This window comes from Brassica napus, chromosome C1 (assembly GCF_020379485.1).
Source record: "Brassica napus cultivar Da-Ae chromosome C1, Da-Ae, whole genome shotgun sequence".
Classification (NCBI taxonomy): domain Eukaryota; kingdom Viridiplantae; phylum Streptophyta; class Magnoliopsida; order Brassicales; family Brassicaceae; genus Brassica; species Brassica napus.
Genome location: NC_063444.1, coordinates 44,765,806 through 44,774,515, shown reverse-complemented (window position 1 = coordinate 44,774,515; position 8,710 = coordinate 44,765,806). Strand labels below are relative to the sequence as shown.

At 36.2% G+C, this 8,710-nt stretch overlaps 1 non-coding gene and 1 pseudogene across 1 annotated transcript; one reads left to right on the top strand and one right to left on the bottom strand.

The window, feature by feature from the left end:
• The first annotated feature begins 1,975 nt into the window (after positions 1–1,975).
• LOC125580467 lies at positions 1,976–3,487 on the top strand (annotated as a pseudogene).
• Positions 3,488–6,885: 3,398 nt separating this feature from the next.
• LOC125580992 lies at positions 6,886–6,992 on the bottom strand. Its single transcript, XR_007318703.1, has one exon. It is a non-coding gene; the product is annotated as a small nucleolar RNA R71 (small nucleolar RNA).
• Between the last annotated feature and the right edge of the window lie 1,718 nt (positions 6,993–8,710).

Below are 8,710 nucleotides of genomic sequence, written 5' to 3'. Positions count from 1 at the left end.
ATTGAATTAATAAGAAAATGAAAGTAACAGCTTGCTCAATACGGGAACTAAAAAGCTGTAACAATGATGAGGACAGTAGCAATAAGATACTTGTAGGTTAAGGTATTGCATTTGATTCTCTTTTTACTTTCCGTTACAATTAGACAGCAACACTGCGAGAAATAGTTTAATTTTTGACCTTCATTTTCATTAGAAAATGGTCAGAAACACTCTATTTTGACAATTTTTTGACCAAATAAAGTCGTGAAAAAACTCCGTCAGAAATTGATTTTAGTCACAAAAGTGGTCAAAATTTATTGACCATATTTAAAAGCCAGAAATAACGTCAAAAATAAATAGTCAGAAAATGGTCAAAAATAATTATCAATTTTTGATGAATTTCTGACCACTCTTTTGTGTTGATGTTTTATTATTTATTTAAAAATTGATCAGATTATTAATTTAAATAAATAGTACATTTAATAGCAACATGAAAATAGTAAAATATAATGAAAATGAATAAATATGAATAATTGTTATTTGAAACAAAAGAATTGAAATTTAACAACATAAAAATACATACATTAAACTCAAAAAGAAAACTAAAATGAAATAGAGATCATTCACTATGTCCACCATTACTTAATTCCTTTGTTTAGTCTTGTCTTCCTCCATGGTCTCAACGTATCTGGATCTGTCCTAGTTGTATTTTGACAACAAATGATAAGAGAAACTAAAATTAGATTAAAAAGTCACACTTAAAAAAAAAGGAAATCTGTTTTTTTAGAGCAAAAAAATTGTAACTATGTCCCTTTAGACTAATTTATACTATTTTATGTCCTATTAGACTATTTTTTTCCAAAATGGCAGTAATGCCCTTAAAATTGTAATTTTTAAAAAAAGATATATATTGAGTTCGACAAGGGGGATCGATCGATCCCACTTTACAAGTTATAGTGGATCGATCGATCCCGATCATTATTCATAACAAAAAAAAACGCGAAATATATACTGATCGACCTGGTCCATTTTACTCGATCGGCGAAGGTTGATTTACACAGATCGACCGATCTGTAAGAATAGATCGATCGATACCGTGCCGAGGAAAGAATCCCAAATCGATTTTTTTGGTTTTGTATGATTATATCTGGATTGATTCCCACTTGATTTGAACCGACCAAACATGATTTCAACTCTTTAAACTCGATTTCTCTGGGATAGACATGAATCATGGTAGAAATAATGTGAAAATTTTGTGAAAATTTTGTGAACAATCAATGGAATATAGAAGACGGCGAAGAAGGTTGCCAAGGTTTTTTTGTCGTTTTTTTTTTGTTCCTTTTTCGTTTTTTTTTTAAATCGATTTTTTTTTAAAATATAAAAGTGAATATTCTCAAATATTTTGTTTCCATATTTTTAGGAACTGATTTCTTATCCGTAGAATACAACTAATATGTAGAAATCAGTTTCTACAGTTTTTTAGTATTATAGTAATGTTTAGAATTTGATTTCTACATGTTTTAGATTTATAGTAAATCTGTAGAAGTCGGTTTCTACATGTTTTAGAATTAGATTAATGTGTAGATTTCGATTTCTAAGAATTTTAGAATGGTAGGTTAAGCGCGGAATGTGTATTCTACATATTTGTAGAATACTCATATTTACATAGATCACGTATTCTAAACATTGTAGATTCAATGAAAAAAGTAGATTTCGTTTTCTACTTCGTAGAATGTCATTTCTACTTTTTTTAGAACATAATCTGAAATTTATAATTTCAACTTTTTTATAACTGGAAAATATACCATTAAGTTCATATAGGTATTTTAACAAATGTTACTATTTTTCCAAATTTTTTTTGTTTGTAAAAATATTTATTAAAATTATTTTCATAAATATTAAAGGGTATTATAGGAAATTATGACACAAAATATAGATTAGTCTAAAAGGACATAGTTACTATTTTTTTGCTCTAAAAAACAGTTTTCCCTAAAAAAAAACAGTTTTCCCTAAAAAAAAATCACCCTCAAACTACTCCGGTTAAAATAATTAAATCAACTAAAGTAAGATTATAAAGAAAACTAGAAAACAGAAAACAAAGCCCAAACCATTGTTATCCAGATTTTGGAATATTGATTAAGTTCAGATCTATATTCTTTTATAAAGTATGACACAAAACATGGATCTAACCTTGCAAGGAGTAGAGGAACATGGCAGAAGCAAAGCTGAGATGATAGTGATATCAGCAACACTGAAACTTCTCCAATGTGACTTGCAGTGAAGGAAATAGAGGTTTTGATGATGGAGTAGCAAAGAAAAAAAAAAATAAAAAAGCAGAGAAACAGAAAAGGGATGCAAAAGTCTGTTAAATTAGGATAAAAATAGTAGAAAAATAAATGAAAAGAGGATGGCTCCGCTTAAGGAGAAAGCTCTGTAATTAAGAATGAGAAAAAAAAAACTTTTGAGATTTAGGTTAAACCAAAGATATGGTTAGAAAGTGGTAATATTGTGGTCACAAATTTTTAACCATTTTTTGACCATATGTTTTGGTTACAAAATTCTAATAATTTTTTGACCATTTTACTTATTCATCACAAAGTGGTTAGAATTTGGTCATAATTGTTTTTGACCATTTTTAGTGGTCGGAAATGTGGTTAAAATGTAATATATTTTCTGACCATTTTTTGACCATATGTTTTGGTTAAAATATTCTAACCATTTCTTGACCATATTTTGTATTCATCATAAAGTTGTCCCAATATGGTCATAATTATTTTGATCATTTTTGTTGGTCAGAAATGTGGTCAAAATGTGATATGTTTTCTTGTAGTGCAAGTATCACTTGTTTTTGCCTAATTTTAAGGAGTTTTATAAACAGTTTAATAAGTATACATCAAATCTAGAGTTTATGATACCTCTTGGCACTATAAATACACATCTGACATCTTTCCTTAAATTTCACGTTTCCATTTGCTTCTTTTGTGTTCAAAGTAAACTCATCATCGTAACAAATGCTCATTAAGATCCATTATACGTTCATTAAACTCATGCTACTCATCTCATTAATCCTCTATTCCGTCATAACCGCAACGTCTAATCCTCATTCAGTTATAGCCGAAGATATTACCAGTGAAGAAGACCCGGAGTTCTACACTCTTGATGAAATCCACACAAACCTAACAAACAACATCATCCAAAACCCGAATACTAGTTTCCCAATACAAAAAGATCAGAAAAGGGATGAGATGTCATGTTGGGCGTCACAACATTTGCAATGGCGTAAAAGCGGACAAGGGGACGAGTTTGTTGTATTGTTGCAAGAAGCATTGTCGGAGTATGTTAGGTAACAAGAATAATCGTGGACAGTGCAGTCACAAATGTAGATTCGGTCAACGATGTTGTGGAGCCATATGCACCTACGTTGGGTTTAATCCTGACCATTGTGGTAATTAAATGCAACAAGAAATGTAAATCTGGGGCTAAATGCGAGTATGGATATTGTGGGTAAGCTTGATTTTTTAGAGTATGAAAATAATCGGAAGGTTATGTGATAATTTGAAGAGTATTTATTGTATATTATTATAAAAAAAAGTATATATTTTGTTAAGATTTATAAGCATACGTACACCATGATTCTTCGCGAATATATGTAAAACAATAATTGAAATTAGTTATTCGTCATCTCGTTGAAATATTTGTCAGTACTGCCTGAAAACAAAAACATGTGAGCATATTATATTTGGCAGTGTTGCATAAGACTATAACGAAGACAAAATTTATCGTAGAGACGTGAGAGCTTTCCGTCATCTCTGACCTGTCGTTCTTTTAGCTTTGCACTTTATCTTTTCACTGAACCTCTACATTTTGTAGTATAAGGCGAGCATCATTAATGACCATGACATAACAGTGCATATCATTAACCTATTATGTAAACACATATGTAACAACGAACTAGAAAAAATATTTAGCATCGTCGTTAAAAAAAAATTGGATTCCATCTTTTTCTTATACAAGTTATGAAAAATAACAGGTGTCGATGTCTATCACCTAAAGACTAATTATTACGTCTGTTATATCTTTCAAGGAACACACATGGTTCGTTGGAGAAGATGACAAGATTACAAAAAAAAAAAACACACATGGTTCGTCTTTCAGATTGTGGGTAATAGTAGAGGTTTAATTGAGTAGCTGCTGTCTAGCTTTCAGGTCTAAACGTGGATTTTTAGAAAATACCCCATATAAGATAAGAGGGGAATAAATCAAAATTATATGAAATTCAAGAGTAGCCCAAACTGTTAAAATATATAGCTTATTTACATTTCATAAGTTATATATATATATCATTTGTGGGTTCTAAAACCTGTAAAAGAGAGTAGGTTTTGCGATTTTGGTTAGGATCCAACTCCTACCACCTAGTCCGCCTTGCCGGTTATACTTGTATATCAGAGATTCAGAGGTAACAAGTCAGGGAAATTGAGTTTTAGTATCCTACAAACAGCTCAATCGAAGCACTAAGCCTGACTGACTGGTTTTTCCGCTATCACCTGTAAATACAGATTTTACGATTGGTATCGGTTGACTGCGTTTCGAAACAATCATAAAAACCGTTACAAATCGTTTTAAACCGCTCTCAACCTTTTAAAATCAAAAGCTAATTCCAGTTAGCGTTTGCGGTTGTGCGTTTGCGGATGGATACATAAATATTAAATTATTTTTAAAATTATTTTAAAATATGATATCTTCTCAATTTGCATTGTTTTAACCATTCATTCTTGCATATGTTGACCATTTAGGATAACATTTAGATATGTTTAGGTTGCATTGCATTACATATGTCCTTATCAGGTGATGGAGATTTCAAATGGTGACTTTGGAGCATTTAGAGATGGTTTGGAGGCAAAAGGGGTGATTCTCGAGAAGGAGACGCATTGATCAAGTGTCCCAGCGGCATAAGGACGTCCCAGCGGCCTTTTGGCCCCTCAAGAAGCCGCTGCAAGCGCTGAGAAACGGAGACTAAGTGTGGGAGCGGCCTTACGCAGCGGTGTACCGAAGCCGCTGGAGACGCTCGAGAGATGAAGACTCAAGAAATGGAGACCAAGTGCGGGAGCGGCCTGACGCAGCGGTGTGACGAGACCGCTGGGAAAATACCCCGTTCCCTGCCGCGTTCGTACTTGTCGCAGCGGTGTGATGACGAAACAAGGAAGCTGCTGCGAGTGTCCCAGCGGCTAGGCGGAGCGGTTTCACGTGGCCGCTGCGAGTCAAGAAAGTCAACATTTTCCGTGTTTGACCAGATAATTACCAATTTGTGTTTTGGTTAACCCATGTTTGTTGGGTTAAACCAGGTTCGACTTTAAGCTACTATAAAGGTCCTTCAGACCTAATTGTAGGATCTTATCTTGTTTTCTATCTAATCACAAAAGAACTTTTAGGTGAAAGATCCTATCTTGATCATTTCTCTCTTGTGATTGCTTGATTATCTTGATCACTAATCATGATTAGCACCAAATCATCTTTGATTCTTAGGCTCATCATGGAGAGTAGTGAGTAGTCATCCTTGGATTCATGGGTTAGGGAGATTAAGGGTGATTAAGCTAGATCTAAGGTGTGTCGGTATAGATCAATCTTATTCCTTGCTAGTAGAGGGCTTTTAATGCAACTTTAGAGTTGCTCTAGGCATTTCATACCCGGAAGGTGTTTGATGAAATGCCTGAACCAACTCTCCTAAGCTTTTAACATCCTTTACCAAAGGGATTTGTTGTTAAAGGTGTTAAGATGGCTAGTAGACTTGAGATTAATGATTACTTAGATAACATTCAACCATAGGAATTTGATGCTTGAGTTATCTAGGTAAATGAGCATTCATCTAGGGATAGAGTTTTCTTAGGATTGTGTCTAGGCCTAAGGTAGATATAGATTGGTTAAAAGTTGACACCTTTAGGTTGAATCTTGATCACCCAAGATCAATTCCCATAGCCCATGAGTTCTCCCTTCTTATAAGAAAGAAAGCTTTGTCCTTTATTGCATTTTAGGTAGTAATCTAGTTTCAAATCATCTCAAAAACTGGTAGCACTTAGATTAAGCATGGTCTTGCATTCCCTTTGCATCATAATCACTTAGGACTGGTTTGACATCCTATATATTACAACATTTGATTAGGGGCCTTGAAACCCCTATCATCAAATTGGCGCCGTTGCCAAATTCTAAGTTGATTGTGACATTGTGATTTAGTCATTTGCTTGAGACTAAGTCAATTTTTATTTAATTGTGTTATTGCTTCTCTTTGTTCTTCTCTCTTTGCATTTCAGGTGTATGAACACAAGGAGCAGAGGTCCAACAAACCTAGTTCCAAGAGTTGAAGACATTAGAACACTTGAGAGGGAGATAGCAAGACAAAGAAGAGAAGTAGAGCAACAGGCTCACTTGCAAGGGTTGGGGTTTGATATGGAGAATCTGCCTCAAGATGGTGAAGCCCAAGGAGGCAATGGTCCAAGAGCTGATCCTTTTAGACCACAGCGCCAGCCACAACATCCACAGCGCCAAGCTCGTGCCATTGGAGCCTATGATCAACCTCACATTCATGGTCATAGGTTGGGAATCAGAGCACCAGCTGTGGAGAACAACAACTTCGAAAACAAGTCAGGGCTGCTCAACACTATAGAGAACAACAAGTATCATGGTCTTGCTGCTGAAGACCCTTTTGATCACTTGTACAAGTTTGATCAGTACTGTGGCTTGTCCAAGACAAATGGTGTTTCTGAAGATGCTTTCAAGCTGAAGCTATTTCCTTTCTCTTTGGGAGACAAGGCACACCCATGGGAGAAGACTCTTCCAAGTGACACTGTCACTACTTGGGAAGATTGCAAGAGAGCTTTTCTAGAAAAGTTCTTCTCTACTTCAAGGACAGCTAAGATCAGGAACGAAATCTCCGGGTTTCAACAAAAAGGTCTAGAGAGATTCAGTGAAGCATGAGAGAGGTTCAAGGGTTATTGGTCTCAATGCCCTCATCATGGTTTCAGCAAGGAGAGCTTGCTTAGCACCTTCTATAGAGGAGCCTTACCACAGTGCATAAACAGGCTTGATACTGCCAGCAATGGTTTCTTCTTGGGGAGAACTGAAGAAGAAGCAGATGAACTGGTGGAGAACATGGCTAAGAGCGACTCAGTCTACAGCGAGGAGCATGATAGGGTCAACAGAAATGATGATCAACAAACAAAGAAAGAGATCAAGTCCTTGCAGGAGAAGATGGACTTGCTTCTTTCTCACCAAGCTAAACAAGAGCAGGTCAACTTTGTGGGTGGTCCTATTCAAGAGATTCCTCCCAAGATTAATGAGGTTGATGGTTTGGAAGGACAAGAAGAGCTGTGCTTCATCAACAACAATGGTTCTTGGTACAGGAAGGAACCTAACTTTCAGTACAACAACTACCAGCAAAAGTCCTACTCAACCAACCAGCAAGGAGGATACCAGCAGAGGCAAAACACTCAGCAAGGGAGCTATCAGCCTAGGCAAAACACCCCTCCTGGTTTCAACAATAACAACAATCAGTCTACTCAAGCTCAAGGAAGTTCTTCACAAGCTCCAGCTTCAGATACAAGTGTGGATGCAATGTTCAAGAAACTTTTGGATTTTCAGGCCAAGAATGAGAAGACAATGGGTTATGAGTTCACGAAAATTCACTCCAAGATTGATGGAAGTTACAATGAGCTCAACAACAAGATCCGCCATTTGGAGAATCAGTTTGCTTCAATGAACTCTCAGCCAAGTCGCCAACAAGGGGCATTACCTGGAAAGCCAGAGCAAAATTCCAAGGAGACAATGAAAGCCATCACCCTTAGGAGTGGAAAACAGCTACCACCAAGAACTCTCATTAGGGATAATGAGAAGCAAGATGGGGAGGTGGTCATCAATGTGGATGATGATGTGGTTATTATGGATGAGAAGACCAATGAAGAGATCTTGGAGAAAATAGTTGAAGCAAAAGGAAAGGGTAAAATTGGAGAAGAAAAGAAGGGGGAGAACAAGAATGAAGTTGCTACTTCATCAAAAGGAGCTCTATTCAATCCTCCTCCCTATGAACCAAAACTTCCTTTTCCCGGTAGATTCAAGAGACAGCTTTTGGAGCAATACAAAGCTTTATTTGAGAAGCAAATGAGTGAAGTTCAGATTACTATGCCCATAATTGATGCCTTCATGCTAGTGCCTCAATACAACAAGTTCCTCAAGGATGCTGTAACTAAGAAGAAGAAGGAGATGGAAGGCATGGTGGTTCTTACTCATGAGTATAGTGCTATTATCCAAAGGCTAACCATCCCTAAGAAGCTTGAAGATCCAGGAAGCTTTACCTTACCTTGTGCCATCGGGCAATTTGCTTTTGAGAGGTGTCTATGCGATTTGGGAGCAAGTGTGAGCCTTATGCCTCTCTCCATTGCTAAAAGGCTTGGCTTTACACAATACAAGAAGTGTAGACTCTCTCTTGTGCTAGCTGATCGCTCAGTGAAGATTCCCATTGGTATCCTAGAAGATCTCCCTGTTATGGTTGGAAATTGTGAGATTCCTACAGATTTTGTGGTGTTGGAGATGGATGAAGAACCAACAGATCCTTTGATATTGGGAAGACCTTTCTTGGCTACAGCAGGAGCAGTTGTGAATGTTAAGGAAGGGAAGATTGATCTTCACCTTGGAAAGGGAAACATTCTTCACTTTGACATCAAGGAGGTGATGAAGAAGCCTA